Consider the following 19,369-nt stretch of genomic DNA (forward strand, 5'->3'; position numbering starts at 1 on the left):
GTATTTTTATACATTGTCAATGACACAAAATGTATATTTATGATTATTGACACAACATGTATATATTTGTATTTATATAGTTGCTGCACAGATTGACAGGGTGGTTAAGAAAGCAAATGACATGCTTGTCTTTATTAGTCAAGATACTCCATTCAAAATTCAGGAAGTAATGTTTCAGCTTCATAAAACTGGAGTTAGGCCACATCTGGAATATTTCATACAGTTCTGGTTGCCTCATTCCAGGAAGGATATCAATGACCCTGGAGAGGGTGCAGAAGAGGTTTACCAGGATATTGCCTGGATTCGAGGTCATGAGCTGTAACAAGAGGTTGGACAAACTTTGGTTGTTTTCTCTGGAGCGGCACAGGCTGGGGTGAGATGATGGAGGTTTATAAGATTATGAGAGGCACAGTCACCATTTTGTGCTGATGTGGATTTGCAGCACTTCAGATAAGCTGCTGTTAAGCCTGGTGATATGTGCTTCGGGGCTGTTGTATCTTCTCCCAAATTGGGTGGGTGAGAAAGGAGAATGTCCCAGGTTGTGGGGATCTTTGATTTTCCGAGGGAGTGGGAAGTCCAGAAAGAGCTCATGGAGGGGAGACTGGTTTCTGCGATGTAACTCTGCAGTTCCCTGCAGTCACGGGCAAAGCATTCCAAGGCGCGGAGTAACCGGATGGAGAATATTTTATGGTGCATTGATAAAATTTGGTGACGGGCAAAGCGTATATACCAAAGTTCTTACAGCTTGGTCTAGCCTTGTTATTTTCGGATCTTTTATACAGCCATATTGTGGTGAGCATTTGGTCCACAATGACAGACGAGGCAGCTCATTAAACTCAACAGTTTTATTGTGATAAACACAAAATAGACCGGCCACCGCGACTCGGAGAGTGAACCCAACCAGTCTCATACAGACAGGGGAGGTGACCATCACATACCCCGGCTACAGTTAGATTGACCCACAAATACAGAAGTAAATAACTGTATAATCCAAGCTTAAAGGTAACAATAAATGAACTGGAACATCCCATCATAACCACACGAAAGCATTTTAATACAAGAACAGTAACCAGAGCTCTTCATTAGAAATGTTGGGCGGGCTGTCGACCACTCCCCCCCCCCCCCACCCCGGAGAGTGTAATAGTATGTATCATTAATTCGGTATCTGTGTATTGCTGGAGGACCATCAGTGATTGTCCTTGATACCTTCTCCCACCTGGGTCCATCTGCTCATTCCCAGCCCATCTGGGTCAGCCTCTGTCCAGTCCATATCCCACCACCTCAATGATATATATCAACCATATTGTTCAATATCTGTCCAGTCTGTATCTCACCACCTCGATGATAAATATCAACCATCTTGTTCAACCTCCGTCCAATCTGTGCTGCCTGGGGTGATGGTAGTGGCAGATACTTGGGGACTTTTAAGAAATATTTAGATCAGCACATGAATGTGAGGAAAATGGAAGGATATGGACATTTTTCTGGCAGATGGGATTAGTTTCGTTGGCCATTTCATTATTTGAATACATTGAGCACTGTGATGTACTGTTCTAGTCCTGTGTCTCTTGCCGAGAGGTTTCGGGGTAACGGAGGCAAAAGGAGTGAGTGGGAACAACAGATCAGCTGGAGCCCAGTGTGGGAAATTAGAGATCACCCACTTCTGTAGGAGAAACAAATCCGGAGTGTGTTTAAATGGAGAGTTTAAGTGCAGTGGGTGGAGAGGGAGGTGAAAGGTACATTGTATTTATTGTAAGAATTTTTGGGTATAAGAGTGAAATGACAGTAACAATTATTTGGATTTTGTTGAGATTGTACCTGGAATATGGTGTAAAATCCCGCTCCCCACACTGACACGGGTTATACAGACCAAAGAACAAACTGTCAGGTGAACTCTGGGTCAGGTAGCATCTGTGGAGGGAAATGGACCGTCAACATTTCGGGCCGAGACCCTCCCTCTGGACTGAGAGTGGACGGGAAATAGAGAAAAAAGGTGAGGGGTGGGGATGGGGCAAGAGCTGGGGAGTGAGAGGTGGATCCAGGTGAGGGGGAGGTGGGAAGGTGGAAATAGTGACGGGGTGGGAGGTGAGTGTTTGGGGCAACACAGGGCTGCAGAAGATAGAAATTAATTCCATAGAGGATTAACAAAGAGGTTAGAGAGTATTTGTTTTAGAGAGTGCAAAGAAAATTCACCAGACTGATCCCTAGAGTGGTGGGGTCATCATATGAAGAAAGATCAAATGTGATGACCCTTTCATTGAGGGAATCGAGGACTGAGAGGTAAACACATTGAAATGCACGACATCATTACCGGTTGAACCAGGGATCCCAGTCTCTGAAAAAGGGGTGGACTGTCCGGAACTGAGATGAGGTTGCAGAAATGGACAGCAGTTTTCATAATTGTACAGCTCCCGGTTTACACCTTCTCAGTGGCACACTCCAGACTTAAGCATTTGACCTGTAACGGACAGGCAGATCGCAGGGACTATTCCTTTATTAAAAATCTTTGCCTCCAGTGTGCTTCATATCTCAATTGAATGAAGAAAGGAACATTGCTCCTGGGTGTTCCTGCGGAGTTAACCCTCCAGCTGCTGATTAGAATTCAAGCTGTACCAATACTAATGTACATGCATTTTTAAATATCAATCTAGAGGGCTTTACCTTCACTGGGATGAGTTTGATTTTGTCCACTTCTCAGATTTTCAGTTTCCATTTCATTTTGGCCAAATCAAGAAAGCGGGCAGCATATCATATTTGTTAGATCCTGAGCGAGTCATCTTTCTGAAACCTGAACTCTCCCGTTTTGTGAGTTTAACAAAACTCGACCGTCTCTCCACCTGCGCTGAGCTGGATTTTTCACTTCCAACTTCTCGCTCTGCTTTTACAGGTCGGCAGCCGTCTCTGCGTCATTTTAAACACCTCGTCGCCAATGTTATGTTATGACTTCGATACTTTATACTTTAGTGTCACCAAACAATTGGTACTGGAACATACATTCATTACAGCGATATTTGATTCTGCGCATCACACTCCCTGGATTACAAATATTAAATATTAAAAATAGTTAAAATTAGTAAATATTAAAAAATTAAATTATAAATCATAAATAGAAAATAGAAAAATGGGAAATAAGGTAGTGCAAAAAGACCGAGAGGCAGGTCCGGATATTTGGAGGATACGGCCCAGGTTCGGGTCAGGATCTGTTCAGCAGTCTTATCACAGTTGGAAAGAAGCTGTTCCCAAATCTGGCCGAACGAGTCTTCAAGCTCCTGAGCCTTCTCCCGGAGATAAGAGGGACAAAAAGTCTGTTGGCTGGGTGGGCTGTATCCTTGATTATCCTGGCAGCACTGCTCCGAAAGCGTGCGGTGTAAAGTGAGTCAAAGGACAGAAGATTAGTTTGTGTGATGTGCTACGCCGTGTTCACGATCTTCTGCAGCTTCTTCTGGTCTTGGACAGGACAACTTCCATACCTGGTTGTGATGCACCCTAGAAGAATGCTTTCTATGGTGCATCTATAAAAATTAGTGAGGGTTTTAGGGGACAGGCCAAATTTCTTTAGTTTTCTCAGGAAGTAAAGGCACTGGTGGGCCTTCTTGGCAGTGGACTCTGCTTGGTTGTACCAAGTCAGGCCACTTGTGATATTGACCCCGAGGAACTTAAAGCTTTTGACCTGTTCCACTTGTGCAGCACCGATGTAAATTGGGTCGTGCGGTCCGCCACTCCTTCTGAAGTCAACAACCAATTCCTTCGTCTTGCTGACGTTGCGGGATAGGTTATTGTCTTCGCACCATGCCACCAGGTTCTTAATTTCCACTCTGTACTCAAACTCATCATTACCCGAAATACGGCCTACAATTGTTGTGTCATCAGCAAACTTCTATACTGAGTCTGATGGAAACTTGGCTACACAATCATGGGTGTACAGTGAGTACAGCACATGGCTGAGTACACAGCCTTGTGGGGCACCGGTGCTCAGAGTGATTGTAAAGGAGAGCTTGTCCCCTATTTTTACAGCCTGTGTCCTGTCTGTGAGGAAGTTGAAGATCCAGCTGCAGATCTGAGTGCTAAGGCCCAGGTTCTGGAGCTTAGGAATCAGTTTATTTGGAATGATTGTATTAAAGGCAGAGCTGTAGTCAATGAAAAGGAGCCTTACGTATGCACCTTTATTCTCCAGGTGTTCTAAGGAGGAATGTAGGGCCAGAGAGGTGGCATCTGCCGTTGACCCGTTGCTCCAGTAGGCTAATTGCAAAGCGTCGAGGTTGACCGGTAGGCTGTGGTTGATGTGTGCCATAACCAATCTCTGGAAGCACTTCATAGCAATTGACGTCAGAGCCACAGGTCGATAGTTATTCAGGCATGCCACCTTGCTCTTCTTCGGCACTGGGATTATCGTTGCCTTCTTAAAACATGAGGGGATCTTGGACTGAAGCAAGGAGCAATTGAAGATGTCAGCAAACACTCCAGCTACCTCACCTGCACAGGCCCGGAGAACCCGTCCTGGGATGCCATCTGCTCAGTACTAATCACCAAGCTTCAGACTTGGGCTCTGCACCTCTCTCTGCAACTCGATCCTGGGTTTCCTTAGCCGGGGAACACAGTCAATGCAGATCAGTGCAAACTACTTCTTCCACGCTGGGACTTCACCCAAGCACACCAGAACAACGTGCGCTCAGTCGACTGCTGTACAATCTGTCATGTCTGTATATCTAAACATAGCCACAACATCTGTTGATATATTCGCATGTGCATATGAAGCTTATTGGTCGAATCACAGCTGACGGGCGATAATTGCAAAATCTTGCAAAATTTCATAGATTACGTGAGCCCTTTTCCCGCTCCCATTTGACCACAGATGTGCCGAATCTGCAAGTTTGTTTCCGAGGCCCCGCCCCCAGCTCTGGTGACATTTCAACTACAGTCCCGGCTTTCCTTCAGTTCTGTGTGGAAGCAGGTCGGCGGCGGTGGATCGTCTGCTGGGTCGGGATTGGGAGAGGACTATCACCCCGAGGGTCGGGAATCTGAGGAAGGATCCACTCTCCGAGCGTGAAGACATCAATTTCTCATCGGTGAGTGTTGAGACTGGTCCCGAACATGGTCGCCTGATGTCGGGTAGTGTTTCCCATTCACTTCTCCGTTCTGGCGACCTCTCCACGCTTGCTGGTGAGAACATACCGGGGTCGGCCCGCGAAGTCGGACTTTCACACCGAGCCGCATGAGGTGAGCCGCCGCTCAACCCCTATTGCTCTGGTCCCAGCAGCGGGATGAGGTGGTGATGCCGGGATTAAACCCATCCATTGTGATGTATTCCGGGAACTTTACTTCCATTCCTCGCCTCGGTATCGGATCCAAAGTTCATCTGGATCGATAACTCTTTTACTTAATTACAGGGCTCAGGAAGCGTACCTTCGGCCTGTTGCGTTTTTGCAGTCAGTATTGCTTAAGCAGAGTAATTGCACCTTCGGGATACTGTACCACGTATATGTTTCATCTTTCCCCCGTTCAGACACGACAGTGTGGTCAAGATCTGTCGCATCCTTTCGTTGTGGGTTGCCATCGTTTTTTTTTGTTGTTGTTGTTGAATCTTTTCCACTGTTGCTACCTGCCGAATCGCAGCCAATATCTATAACCCAAATAGTGTGAGAAATAAGGCTATTCCATGTTTCCGGGCTTCTCAAAAATTTTAAAACTTCAGTTAAGCCTCACTTCAGAATCGACATATTATTGTCATGTACGGAGATACAGTCACAATGTTGTCTTAAATAGCATTCATACAAAGCAACACATTACAACAGTTCATTAAGGTGATATTAGGTAAAACAATAATAGGTTATTACAAAGCATTATTGTTGCAGAGAAAGTACAGTGTAGGTGGACACACGGTGCAATGTCACATCGAGTTATACTCTGAAGAGAGGAGTCCACCCTGTCATAGTGAGATCGATTCAATTTGCTTCTAATAGCAGCGTGGAAACCGTCCTTGAGATGTGGTCAGTGTGTTTAATATATTTTAAAATCTTCAACTTGGGTGAAAGGTGAAAATGTCCACGTTTATAAAGATCTCAGATAATGCTGCCTGCTCTACTGATGCAAGCGAACTTCACACACAGTTCAACCTCTGTCCAGTCTGTATCCCACCTCCTCAATGATATATATCAGCCATCCTGTTCAATCTCTGTCCATACTGTATCCTACTACCTCAGTGATATCTATCAATAATCTTGTTCAATCTCTGTCCAGCCTGTATCCCATCACTTCAATGATATATATCAGCCACCTTGTTCAATCTGTCAGTCTGTATCCCATTACCTCAATGATATATATATCTGTAATATTTCTTCTAACATTTGCTTTCATTGTGAAGTTTTTTTTTTGCCACCTTTACCTCACGGAATCTTCCAGGAACCTTTTCTTTTTCTTTTAACTAGAGCTACCAGAGGGTTAAATTGGGGCAGGGTAAAAGCAGTCATTGCAATTTTTAGTTTCACTGTTACAAATTGGCTGCAGTACTAATCATTGTCATAAGGAAACTCACAGCATGTGATGTTGAGTTTGTCATTTCCCTTTTCGGTTATTTTCAGTTCTTTAACTTTTGAGTGTTTCTTGCATTTGTAGCTTCTTTAGGTATAACTCTGGAATGATTAAAATCTTCTTGGAAATGGACTTGTGTAGAACGTTCAAGTTAGATTTATTTTCTTACAGCGCAGAGAGACGTCTTTCAGCCCATTCGTCCGTGCCATTCCCTGCATGGTCCCATCCACCTGCCACCATACCATGCTCTTCCATAACTCTTTCATCCATATTGATATAAGTAATTGCTCTTAAATACTGACCTGCACCTACCACTTCTGCTGGGAGATGTTTCCATGGACCCCTCGTTAATGGTTAGTGGTGTATGATATTAAAAAGGTGGGAACCCCAGCTGGAATCTCCGCTTATTTTCCTATGCTCCAGGGAATCAAGTTTTAACCTGTTCAACCAACCCATATCATCATTCCCTTAAGTAGCAGCAACAACCGTGTAATTTCCCCTGGACTCTATCATGACTATTGAGATAGATTTTTTTCAAGTAACTGATCGGAACTCCACAGAATTCTGCAAATTCGGATTCACAGTGTCTTTTACAACTTTAACGTTAACATCCCAAATCCTCTTATTAAGGGCATCTCCTGTCCCTATGGGCATTTTATATGTCTCTGCCAGCATTCGTGCAGTTTCATCACTCGCGTCCCAATTACACATAGCGAACAATTTGTCATGCCCTGGACATTTATCTGTACAAATTCACCTCAGGAGAGTAAGCACCTGTTCTGTACACTGGATACAGTCCATGACTTTAAAATTTCCTCATTTCTATCGTCTCTGTATCTTTCTCCCAAGTACGTGCAGACTCAGAGAAATCCTTGAAGATCTCCCCCATCTTCTTCTGGCTCCTTGCATAGATTATCACGCTGATCTTCAGAAGACCTTTGGGTCAGTTAATGGGGCAGTAAGGAAACAACAGGTTTTCTTATTTAATTATACAGACACTAAATAGATCGTTATTCGTGGAAATGTGCTTATTAGTCTGGTTGTTTACAATGTTTGCAAGAATGATTTCTGGAATGAAAAGCTTTATGTAGTGCATTTGCTGTCTCTGGGGCTGTTCTCAAAGCAGGGATGGGGCGCTGGGAGTAGGAACCTCGTTGAAATGGAGCAAATACTGAAGTCTCATGGGGTAGATGGATGAAGAAGTTTTCATCAGTAGTGGAGTGTAGGAACTGAGAGGAAAACCCCACAAGCCATTCAGTTTTATCTATAAAACTACTCCTCTAATGTTTTATCCAGTAGCAGGGTCTGAACCTGGCTGTACTGCCAACTGCAGTTTTACGTTATTTGAAGGTACAGAAATTTGATAGGATTTTGAATCGCTTAACTAAGCAAAGACGGAGATCTCATAAATATCACCACAATGTAATACCTTTTGTAAATAATAGATTACTGACTTTGAAGCAGACTGATCGTATTCAACAAAGTGCTTTATTTTGGACCAGCTTCTGCACTGCTGAAAGTTCTGTGGAGCTGCAGTTACCAGCAGATTTACTGGATGCGCCTCGACAGGGTTAAAACAGCAACTGGTATTTTAGCTTCGCCATTACAGAATAGCTGAGTGTTCAGTGTTCATTGTGGTCATAAGGAAACTCAGAGCTTATGAGGTTGAATGTTACTTCCTTTTCCGTTTACTTCTGGTGGGCCCCTTCCTCAGTCACCAGGGTAACAGCCCACCAGAACTGCAAGGAGTGTTGAGGATTTTTATCGTTCTGCAGTCACTGGCCTCAGCGGAGAGACAATGGCCTTAGGATTCAGTGTTGATTCATGGATGCATTGAGAATTTACTGTATGGAATGCCTGTGTTGAAATGCAGAGATGGCCATTGAATATTGGGATTGCATTTGGTCAAACCTTTTCAGGATGTCACAAACATCTTACAATCAGTCAATATCTGTGAATCAAAAGAAAAGACAAATCAGGTCTACTGAGTTTCCAGTGCCATATTTACTATTAACTGTTAAAACATGTTCTTCCTGTTCCACTACGGGAAATGTAGCGGATTACTAACCTGGTCTAGATCTCACTCACCAATAGAATAAGCAACATGTCATGTTCAATTCACCTGTGGAGACAAGTTGAAATGTATCCGCGACCACGTTGTGACCCAAGGCCAGGAGTTCAACCACGATCTCCGTCCAGGCAAAGGTTGTTCAGAGTCCAGTTATGTCATGAGTTTTTTCAGGAGTGTTAGGTTTTGAACCGGGAACAGCTGAGACACTGCAGCACATTACCTGTAACAAACAATTCTGGGAGTGCTGGGCCATGGTTGTAATCCTGGGATGGGGATGCCAAGAATATGGAATTTGCAGTGTTTGGGCTTAGAACATAAGAACATAAGAAATAGGAGCAGACGTAGGCCATCCGGCCCATCGAGCCTACCCCGCCATTCAATAAGATCGTGGCTGATCTGTCCGTAAACTCAGCTCCATCTCCCTGCCTTTTCCCCATAACTCTTAATTCTTATTTTGTTAAATCTATCTAACTATATCTTAAATATATTTAGTGAAGAAGCCTCAACTGCTTCCCTGGGCAGAGAATTCCACAAATACACCACTCCGTGGGAAAAACAGTTTATCCTCATCTTCGTCTTGATTCTTCCCCTGAATCTTGAGGCAATGTCCCGAGTTCTAGCCTCACCGACCAATGGAAACAACTTTCCTACTTCTATCTTATCTGTCCCTTCCAGGCTTCGCCCGAGTTTATTGCTTCTGCTGATGGCACTGGACATTCCACCTTCCGCAATGCAGCAGAAGTTTCAGACAGATGGGCCCTGGTTGCGGGAAATCTCTGATTACACCATCCTGTGTGAGACGTGGGGAAGATGTGCGAATCTCTTGGGGGTGGATTGAGATCCCATGAGAACGGGTCCTGGGATACCACACAGGTGTTGACACATATATAATGGACCCATCAATCAAGCTGCCCGGGCGTATCTGGTGATCAATTAGTATTTGTGTTCTGTGCTCAGATGTTTATGTCTGTGGTTCATTTAGAAGTAAAGAAGAGAATGAGTTGCCATTCCTTCCCCCACAGTGACAGACGGTGAGTTAATGGGCTGTTCCATGTTTGCAGCAGTAAACGTGGACCCGGGGTTTAGTGTTCAATCCGAGTTTGGAAAGTCCCTCTCACTGTCCCCTGTCTGTCAGCTAGTGGGAGTCAAATAGAAACTCAGGAAGGATAAACAAAACTCAGAAGTATCGGTATTACAGTGGTTTAAATGGAATTACAGAGGCCTGAGAGAGGAATTGGACAGAATTGTTCGGAATTGATCACTTACAGCAGAGCATCAATTTGTGGGAAGTTAGAGGGTCTGTAAGGCTATAAAAACAAACAGAAGGCAACAGAAGTTGTTAAGAAGATAAAGGTGGAATACTAAAGTAAACAAGCTCATAATATTAAAGAGGTTACTAAACGTGTATTCAGAGACATGAACTGTGAAACAGAGACACGACTGGATATCACAACGCTGGAAAATGATACTGGAGAGGTAGTAAAGGGGGACACGTCATGGCGGACGAACTGAATAAGTATTTTACACCAGTCTCCATGGAGGAAGACACTAGCAGTATACTGGAAGCTCCAGGTGTCAGGGGGCATGAAGTGTGTGAAATTCCCATAACTGGAGAGAGGTTTCCTGGGAAACTGAAAGGTCTGAAGTTAGATATATCACCTGGACGAGATGGCGTGTACCCCAGAATTCTAAAAGCGGTGGCTGAAGACATCGTGAGACATTAATAAATTTATTTCAAGAATCACTAGCTTTTGAAATGGTTCCGGAAGGGTGGAAAATTGCAGATGTCACTTCACTCTTCAAGAAAGGAATGGGGCAGAAGGATGCCAATACGCCAACTTGTCTGAGCTCAGTATTTGGGAAGATATTGCAGTCGATTATTAAGGATGTGGTCTCAGAGGACTTGGAGACCCATCATAAAATAGGTCATGATCTTGCCGAACAAATCTGACGGAGTTCCGAGAGGAAATAACAAACATGATAGACAAAGGAGAACCGGTTGATGCTGTGTATTTGGATTTTCAGAAGGTCTTTCTAATGCTGCCACACATGAGGCTGCTTAACAAGCTACGAGTTCATGGTATTACAAGAAAAATTCTGACCTGTATAAAGCCGTGGTTGATTGTAAAGGGGCAAAGCGTGGGAATAAAAGGAACCTTTTCCAGATTGCTCCCGGTGACCAGTGATATTCCACAGGGGTCTGTGTTGGAACAGATTCTTTTCCGTCGTTCGTCAATGATTTGGATGATGGAATTGATGGCTTTGTTGCAAAGTTTGCAGAGGGAATGAGGATAGGTGGAGGGGAATGTGGTTTTGAGGAATTAGAAGGGCCACAGATTAGGAAACTGGGCAAAGAAATGGAATACAGTGTTGAGAAGTGTATGTTCATGCACTTTGGCAGACGAAATGAAAAGGTTAGTTACTTTCAAAATACAAGAGAAAACTGAGGTGCAAACAGACATGGGGGTCCTAGCGCAGGAATCCCTAAAGATTAATTTGCAGGTTGAGTCTATGGTGAGAAAGGCAAATGCGATATCAGCATCCATCTGAAAAAGAATAGAATATAAAACCAAGGATCGATTGTTGAAACTTGATAAAGCACTGGTGAGGCCGCACTTGGAGTGTTGTGAACAGGTTTAGGCCTCTTAACTTCGAAAGGATTATGCAGAAGCTGTATAGGGTTCAAAGGTTGTTCACGGAAATGACTCCACGACTGAATGGCTTGTCATATGAACAGCGTTTGATACCTCTGGGCCAGTATTCACTGGAATTCAGAAGAATGAGGAGTGATCTGACTGAAACCGATCGAATGGTGAAAAGACTTGGTAGAGTCGATGTGGAAATGATGGTTCCTCTGCTGGGATAGTCTACGAACAGATAACACTCGCTCAGAATAGAGGGGCGTCCTTTCAGAACGGGGTGAGCAGGAATGTATTTTGCGAGGGAACATTGAATCTGTGGAAGTTTCTTTCTTTGCCACAGGTAGCTGTGGAGGCCAAATCTTTGTGTATATTTAAGAGGGAGGTTATTAGGTTCTTTATTGGTCAGGGTATGAAACTATGTGCTGAGAAGGCAGGAGATTGGGAATGTCAGGAAAATTGGATCAGCAATGAAGAAAGTGCGGAGCAGACTCGAAAGGCCAAATGGCCTAATTCTGCTCCGACATCGTATGGACGAAGGGAGATAGAACATAACATCACGGATCTTGCTCTTTGGAATCAAATGTTGAATCATTTTCCTGAACCTCCTTTTAACCCTCTCTATTTCTAACGCATACTTTCTCATGTTAGGGGCCCAAACCTGCGCACAATACTCTAAGTGACGGAGGAAAAGGAGGTTGGCGCAGAATAGAAAAAGCTTGGAGACAGTGAGAAAGGGAGGATAGGCAGGTGATAGACAAGGGACGCGCTCAGTCCGATGGTTTGAGTTGTGTCTATTTTAATGTGAGGAGTATCATGAATAAAGCGGATGAGCTTAGAACGTGGATTAACACTTGGAGCAATGATGTTATGGCTATTACAGAGACTTGGATGGTGCAGGTGCAGGAACGGCTACCTCAAGGGCGTGGATTTACATGTTTCAGAAAGGATAGGGAGGGAGGCAAAAGAGGTGGGGTCGTGGAACTGCAGATCAGAGATAGGGTCACGGCTGCAGAAAAGGACGAAGTCATGAAGAGTTGTCTACGGAGTCTCTGTGGGAGGAAGTTAGGAATAGGAAGGGGACAATAACTCTACTGTGTGTTTTTATAGACCACCCAATAATAACAGGGAAATGGAGGAGCAGATAGGGAGGCAGATTCTGGAAAGCAAAAATAATAACAGGGTTGTTGTTGTGGGAGATTTTAATTTCCCAAATATTGATTGGCATCTCCCTAGAGTGAGGGGTTTAGATGGGGTAGAGTTTGTTCTGTGTGTCCAGGAGGGTTTCTTGACACAGTTTGTAGATAAGCCTACACAAGGAGGGGCTGTACTTGATCTGGAATCGGGAAATGGTCTGGTGTCGGGTGTCTCAGTGGGAGAGCACTTTGGAGATAGTGATCACAATTCTATCTCCTTTACCACAGCATTGGAAAGGGTTGGGAACAGATAATGTTAGAGAAAAGTTTAATTGGAGTAAGGGGAAAAATGAGGCTATCAGGCAAAACTTGGAAGCATAAATTGGAAACAGACGTTCTCAGTGAAATGTACGGAAGAAATGTGGCAAATGTTCAGGGGATATTTGCGCGGGGTTCTGAGTAGGTACATTCCAATGAGACATGGAAAGAATGGTAGGGGACAAGGTGCGTGGTGTACAAAGGCTGTTGTAAATCGAGTCAAGAAGAAAAGAAGAGCTTACGAAAGGTTCAAAAAACTTGGTCATGATATGAATATGGAAGATTATAGGGCTAGCAGGTATGAGCTGAAGAATGAAATTCGAAGAGCTAGAAGGGCTATGAGAAGGCCTTGGCGGACAGGATTGAGAAAAACCCCAAGGCATTCCACAAGTATGTGAAGAGCAAGAGGATAAGACGTGAGAGAATAGGACCAATCAATTGTGACAATAGAAATGTGTGTATGGAACCGGAGGAAATAACAGAGGTAATTTAATGAATTCTTTGCTTCAGTATTCACTGTGGAAAAAGATCTTGGAGATTATAGGTATGACTTGCAGTGGACTGAAAAGCCTGAGAATATAGATATTAAGAAAGGGGATGTGCTGGAGCTTTTAGAAAGCATCAACTTGGATAAGTCACCGGGTCCGGACGGGATGTAGCCCAGGCTGCTGTTTGAAGCGAGGGAAGGGATTGTTGAGCCTTTGGAAATGGTCTCTGCATCATCAATGAGGACGGGAGAGGTTCCGGAGGTTGGAGGGTTGCGGATGTTGTTCCTTTATTCAAGAAAGGGAGTAGAGATAGACCAGGAAATTATACACCAGTGAGTCTTACCTCAGTGGTTGATAAGTTTATGGAGGAGATCCTGAGAGGCAGAATTTATGAACATTTGGAGAGGCATAATATGTTTAAGAATAGTCAGCATGGCTTTGTCAAAGGCAGATCGTGCCTTAGGAGCCTGATTGAATTTCCTAAGGGTGTGACTAAACACATTGATTAAAGTAGAGCAGCAGATGTATTGTACATGGATTTTAGCAAGGCATTTAATGAGGTACCCCATGCAAGGCTTATTGAGAAAGTAACGAGACATGAGAACGATGGGGACATTGCTTTGTGGATCCAGAACTGGTTTGTCCACAGAAGGCAAAGGGTGATTGCAGACAAGCCATATTCTACATGAAGGCCGGTGACCTGTGATGTGCCTCAGGGATCTGTTCTGGGACCCCTACTCTGTGCGATTTTAATGAATGACCTGCATGAGGAAGTGGAGGGATGATAAATTTGCTGATGACACAAAGGTTGGGGGTGTTGTGGATTGTGTGGAGGGCTGTCAGAGGTTACAGCGGGACAGTGATAGGATGCAAAACTGGGCTGAGAAGTGGCAGATAGAGTTCAACCCAATAAGTGTGAGGTGCTTCATTTTGGTAGGTCAAATATAATGGCAGAATATTGCATTAATGTTAAGACTCCGGCAGTGTGGAGGATCGGAGTGATCTTGGGGTCTGGAGTCCATAGGTCACTCAAAGCTCCGACGCAGGTTGACTCTGTGGTTAAGAAGGCATACCATGCATTGGTCTTCATCAATCACGGGATTGAGTTTAAGAGCCGAGAGGTAATGTTGCAGATATACTGGACCCTTGTCAGACCCCACTTGAAGTACTGTGTTCAATTTTAGTCGACTTACTATGGGAAGGACGTAGATATCATAGAAAGGATGCAGAAGAGATTTACAGGGATGTTGCCTGCATTGAGGAGCACACTTTATGAGAATAGGTGGAGTGAACTCGGCCTTTTCTCCTTGGAGCGATGGAGGTTGAGGGGTGACCTGATAGAGGTATACACGATAATGAAAGGCATTGATTGTGTGGATAGTCAGAGGTTTTTCCCCGGGGCTGAAATGGCTCGCACGAGAGGGCTTATTTCAAGGTGCTTGGAAGCAGATACAGAGGAGATGTCAGGGGTAAGGTTTTTACGTAGAGAGTGGTGAGTACGTGGAATGGGCTGCCGGAAGCGGTGGTGGTCGCAGAAACGATAGGATCTTTTAAAAGACTCTTGGTTGGCTGCATGCAGCTTAGAAAAATAGAGGGCTTTGGGTAAAGCCGAGGTAGTTCCAAGGTATATGGTTGGCAGAGCTTGGTGGGCCAAAGGGCCTGTACTGTGTTGTATGTTTTCTATGATTCTATATGTTGCATAGTCAGGACTTCATAAATTCTCAAGAGTTCATCATTCCTTTTATATTACAGTCCTCTTGAAATGAATGCAGAGATCGCATTTGCTTTTTTTACCACCGGCTCAGCCTGTATATTAATATGTAGGAAACTACACAAACTCTCCCAAGTCTCTTTTCACCTTATTAAAATTATTTTTGGCCCAGCTTGTCCATTATCTCCACACAACTAAACTGGGAAATCTATTATTATTTAACAGACTATTTCTTCACTGCCTATTACATCCCATCTCGGTATAATCCACTTATTTGTTGCTCTCGTTTGCCACATTTTCATCTGTATTCTCTATCATTACTATCAGTGACAAGCACCCAGTCGCTTTCCCTGCAGCACCTGGCGAGTCTCAGCCTACATTCAGAGAGACAACCATCTGCAATCCCTCTCCGGCTTCTCCACTTGCGTCTACTTGACCCTACGCACCTTTCCCTTTTGGACCAGCCTCCCATGCAGTATAATTTGATTAGACATGACCTGCCAGTCTGATCATTAAGCCCAGTCTTTCGAAATCCTATCAATTCCATTTCTTAAAATACCTTCCAAGGACATACCCAAGACTGATGTCAGGATCACATGCATATTGTATCCCTTCGAGCCTTTCTAACACAATTGTGGAAAACCAGCTCTCCTCCCATCTTCTGGCATATCACCCACAGCTCTGTGCATTTTACATGTCCCTGCCAGATTTCGAGCAGTTTCTGCACTGACCTCCCACAGGGTCTGAGGGAACACCTTGTCCATTCTAATTCAGCAAGCACTTGTTCTGTAATCTGTATACAATCCATAACAAGGCTAACATTTCCAGATTTCTATAGTCTCTGTATCTGTCTCCCAGGTAAATACAGGCAAACAAAAATCATTGAAGATCTACCCTATCCCATTCGGTTCCTTGGCTAGATAGCACGCTGATCTTTTTTGACAGTTAAATGGGCAGTAAGAAACAATCCATTTGGCTCAATAAACTATTCTACCACCAAATTGTCTGTATCCATGGAAATGTGCCCATTACAGTTGTTATTTACAAAGTTCAGAAAAGTGAATCTGGAATGAAAACCTTTATGTATGAGGAGCAATTGGTGTCTCTGGGCCTGTTCTCAATGGAGGGGTGGTAACCCTGGGAACAGGTAACTCAATGAAATCCTGAGGTCTAGATAGAGTGAATAGGGTCAACAGTATTCAACAGTAGGGGAGTCTAGTAACTAAGGTCACAATTTCAATCTATTCAATTGTATATGTGTACCTTCCCTTCCATCATTCTGTCCAGTAGCAGCATCTGAATTGAACCTGTATTAATGCCTGGGGTTGATCATTGATATAAGCTATTTGGAGGCACAAGAATATGATGGAACGTTAACCACTTAATCAAACAAAGAAGTAAACTTTATGGTTATCACCACAATGTATTCTGTGATATCTTTTGTAAATATCCTATAGTTGCCATTTGGAGCAGATAGGCCGCATCCAACAACGTGGTTTGATTTTGGAACTAGCTTCTGCACTGCTGGAAGTTCTGTAGGGATGGAAATGCCAACAGATTTACTGGATGCACCTCAAGACAGGGTTAAAACAGACACTGGAATCTTAGCTTCCCCATTACAAAATGGCTGAGGGTTCAGTATTCATCTTTGTCATAATGAAACTCAGAGCATGTGGGTTGTTCCTTATTTCCTATTTTCAGTTAGTTCTGCTGAACCACTTCCCCCATCACCAGGGTAACAGCCCACCAGAGCTGCAAGGAGTGTTGAACATTTGTATCACTCTCTGGTCACCGCCCCTCAGTGACCTCAGGAGCCGGTGCGGATGCCAGGATGCCTTCAGCATTCACTGTACGGAATATATGATGTTTCTATTGCAACAAAGAGATAACGAATTATTGTAAGTATTGCATTTATGCAAATATCTTCAGGATGCCACAAACATCTTGCAGTCAGCAATATTTGTGCATCACAATGACAAAAATCTGTACTGAGTTTCCAGTGATTTATTTTCATTTTTATATTAAAAGCATTTTCTTATTGCTTCACTATGGGAGATGTGGCGGCGAATTGCACTGATCCAGGTCGCGCTGAGCAATAAGACAATAAACATATGTGCTCAACTTACCTGCTGAAGACATGTTAAAATATGTTCCCACCCACTGGTGACCCATGGTCCGGGTTCCCCGCTCGGTTAAATCATTATCGGGTTCCAGTTCTGTTATGGGATGGAGGGGAGTGTGAATTTTAGAACTGGGATTAGATGAGACACTGCTGAATATTACCAACAGGAAAGAGTCCTGGGAGTGTTGGTGCTTGGGCTATAATCCTGGGATGGCACTCCAGGATTACGGAACTGGCACAGTGTTGTCTAAAGAGATATTACAACTAAACATATTTTTACCTTTCTCGCTCACGCACGGCCTTCTTCGTTCAACAGGGTTCACTCTCTTAACTATTCCCTTGTTTATTCTTCCCTCCTCACTAATCTCCCTCCGGCCACTTATCCTTGCAAGTGGCATAAGTGTTACACCTACCCGTACACCTCCTCCCTCACTTCCATTCAGACACAAACAGTCCTTCCTGGTGAGGTAACACTTCACCTACGAATCTGCTGGGGTCATCTACTGTGTTCCGTGCTCCTGATGTGGCCTCATTTACATTGGTGAGACCCGCCATAAACTGGGAGACCGTTTTGTCGAACATCTCTGTGTCATCTGCCACAAGGGGGACTTTGCAGTGGCCAAATATTTTAATTCTGATTTTCCCATTCTGATGTCTCGTTCAATGGCCTCCTCTTGTGCCAAGATGAGACCGCCCTCAGGGTGGAGGAGCAACACCTTATATTCTATCTGTTTATCCTCCAACCTGATTGTATGAATATTGCATTATCCTTCCAGTAAAAAAATTCCCCCTCCCACCCAATTCTCTATTCCCCACTCTGAACTTTCATTTCTGCTCACCAGCCTATTACTTCCCCTTGGGTCCCCTCCTTCCCTTCCTCCCATTCGCAACTCTCCGAATCGTTATTCTCCAGCCCTTGACCTGTCCATCACTTGACTTCACCTATCACCTTCCAGCTCGCCTCTTTCCCATCCACGACCTTTTTATTCAGATCACTTCCCATCCTCCTCAGGAATGAAAAAGGCTTGTGGCCCAAAATATGGTCTGTTTACTCTTTTCCATAGATACTGCCTGTTGTGCTGAATTCCTCCAGCATTTTGTGTGTATTGTTTGGATTTCCAGCATTTGCAGTCTTTCTCGTGTTTAAGTGTGGTAATTACTGTAACAATTATTTAGGCTTTGTTGAGATTATATCTGGAAAGGGGTGTAAAAATTCTGCTCCCCATATTAAGGTGGGTTATGCAGACCAAAGAACAAACTGCCGGAGGAACTCAGTGGGTCAGGCAGCATCTGTGGAGGGAAATGGACCGTCAACATTTCGGGCCGAGACCCTCCCTCTGGACTGAGAGTGGACGGGAAATAGTCAGAGAAAAGAGGTGAGGGGTGGGGATGGGGCAAGAGCTGGGGAGTGAGAGGTGGATCCAGGTGAGGGGGAGGTGGGAAGGTGGAAATAGTGACGGGGTTGGGAGGTGAGTGTTTGGGGCAACACGGGGCTGCAGAAGATGGAAATTAATTCCATAGAGGATTAGCAAAGGGGTTAGAGAGTATTTGTTTCAGAGATTCACCAGACTGATACCTGGAGGACGAAGACGGTCAGTGATCTCTTCACATAAAACAGAGGAGGTCGGCAGATGTGTGGACGCTGAAGGGATCGAGGAACTGAAGATCGGACAGAAACACATGGCTGAGATGGGAGAGCAGCCGTCATCTTGTTGATGGTTAGAGGGGCTGAATGGCCATCTCCTGCTGTTTCTCACTTGATGTTTCAGTGTTCCTGTCCAGTGAGGCCCCGAAGGAATGTGAATAGAAATTAGTGTTTATAAACATAGAAGTTATTTGAATGAAACCCGCACAATACCTGTTCAGGTCTGAATTGTGTGTCAGAGCGGGATGGAGATCAAACCCATAACTCTGAGACGGGGTGGGATGTGGAGAGCGTTGGGGACGGCGAAGGTACCGTGGAAAAAAATTAGAAATGTAGCTGGTGTAAATATGAAATAATGTGTAAAATGCAGCAGGTAGGTCGGGCAGCGTATGAGGGGCGAGGAGCAGAGTCACCGGTTCAGGTGGGAGACCCTCCACCCGTCACGTGATCCCGTATGTTGCTCCTATTTCAAACGCTGATCCACTTCCGATTGCTTCCGAGGCCCCGCCGCCGCTCTCAGTCTCTGGGTGGGCAGTGGTTTACTTTCTGTTCTCTGTCGAAGCGGATCGTCGGTTGGTCCCGAGGGGAGAACGAGACCGACAATTTCCCATTGGTGACTATTGAGGCCGATCCCGGGGGAGTGGGTGGAGACCTGATGTTGGGCAGAGAGTCCAGTTAACTTCTTTGAGCTGGCGGCCTCGTCCCGCTTCC

The 19,369-nt window shown here is 44.4% G+C and overlaps 1 long non-coding RNA gene across 2 annotated transcripts in view; it reads left to right on the top strand.

Moving 5' to 3' along the window:
- LOC134342103 (uncharacterized) overlaps positions 1-19,369 on the top strand; it is a 34,397-nt gene that overhangs the window by 13,507 nt on the left and 1,521 nt on the right. The window contains exon 3 of one of the 2 annotated variants that reach the window (XR_010016943.1): positions 16,593-16,727. The exons of the other annotated variant lie outside the window; for it this stretch is intronic. This is a non-coding gene — a long non-coding RNA (uncharacterized LOC134342103). Of the gene's footprint in view, positions 1-16,592; positions 16,728-19,369 lie in introns of those variants that run through there. 2 annotated transcript variants of the gene reach the window in all.

This window comes from Mobula hypostoma, unplaced genomic scaffold, assembly GCF_963921235.1.
Source record: "Mobula hypostoma unplaced genomic scaffold, sMobHyp1.1 scaffold_121, whole genome shotgun sequence".
In the NCBI taxonomy this organism is placed as follows: domain Eukaryota; kingdom Metazoa; phylum Chordata; class Chondrichthyes; order Myliobatiformes; family Myliobatidae; genus Mobula; species Mobula hypostoma.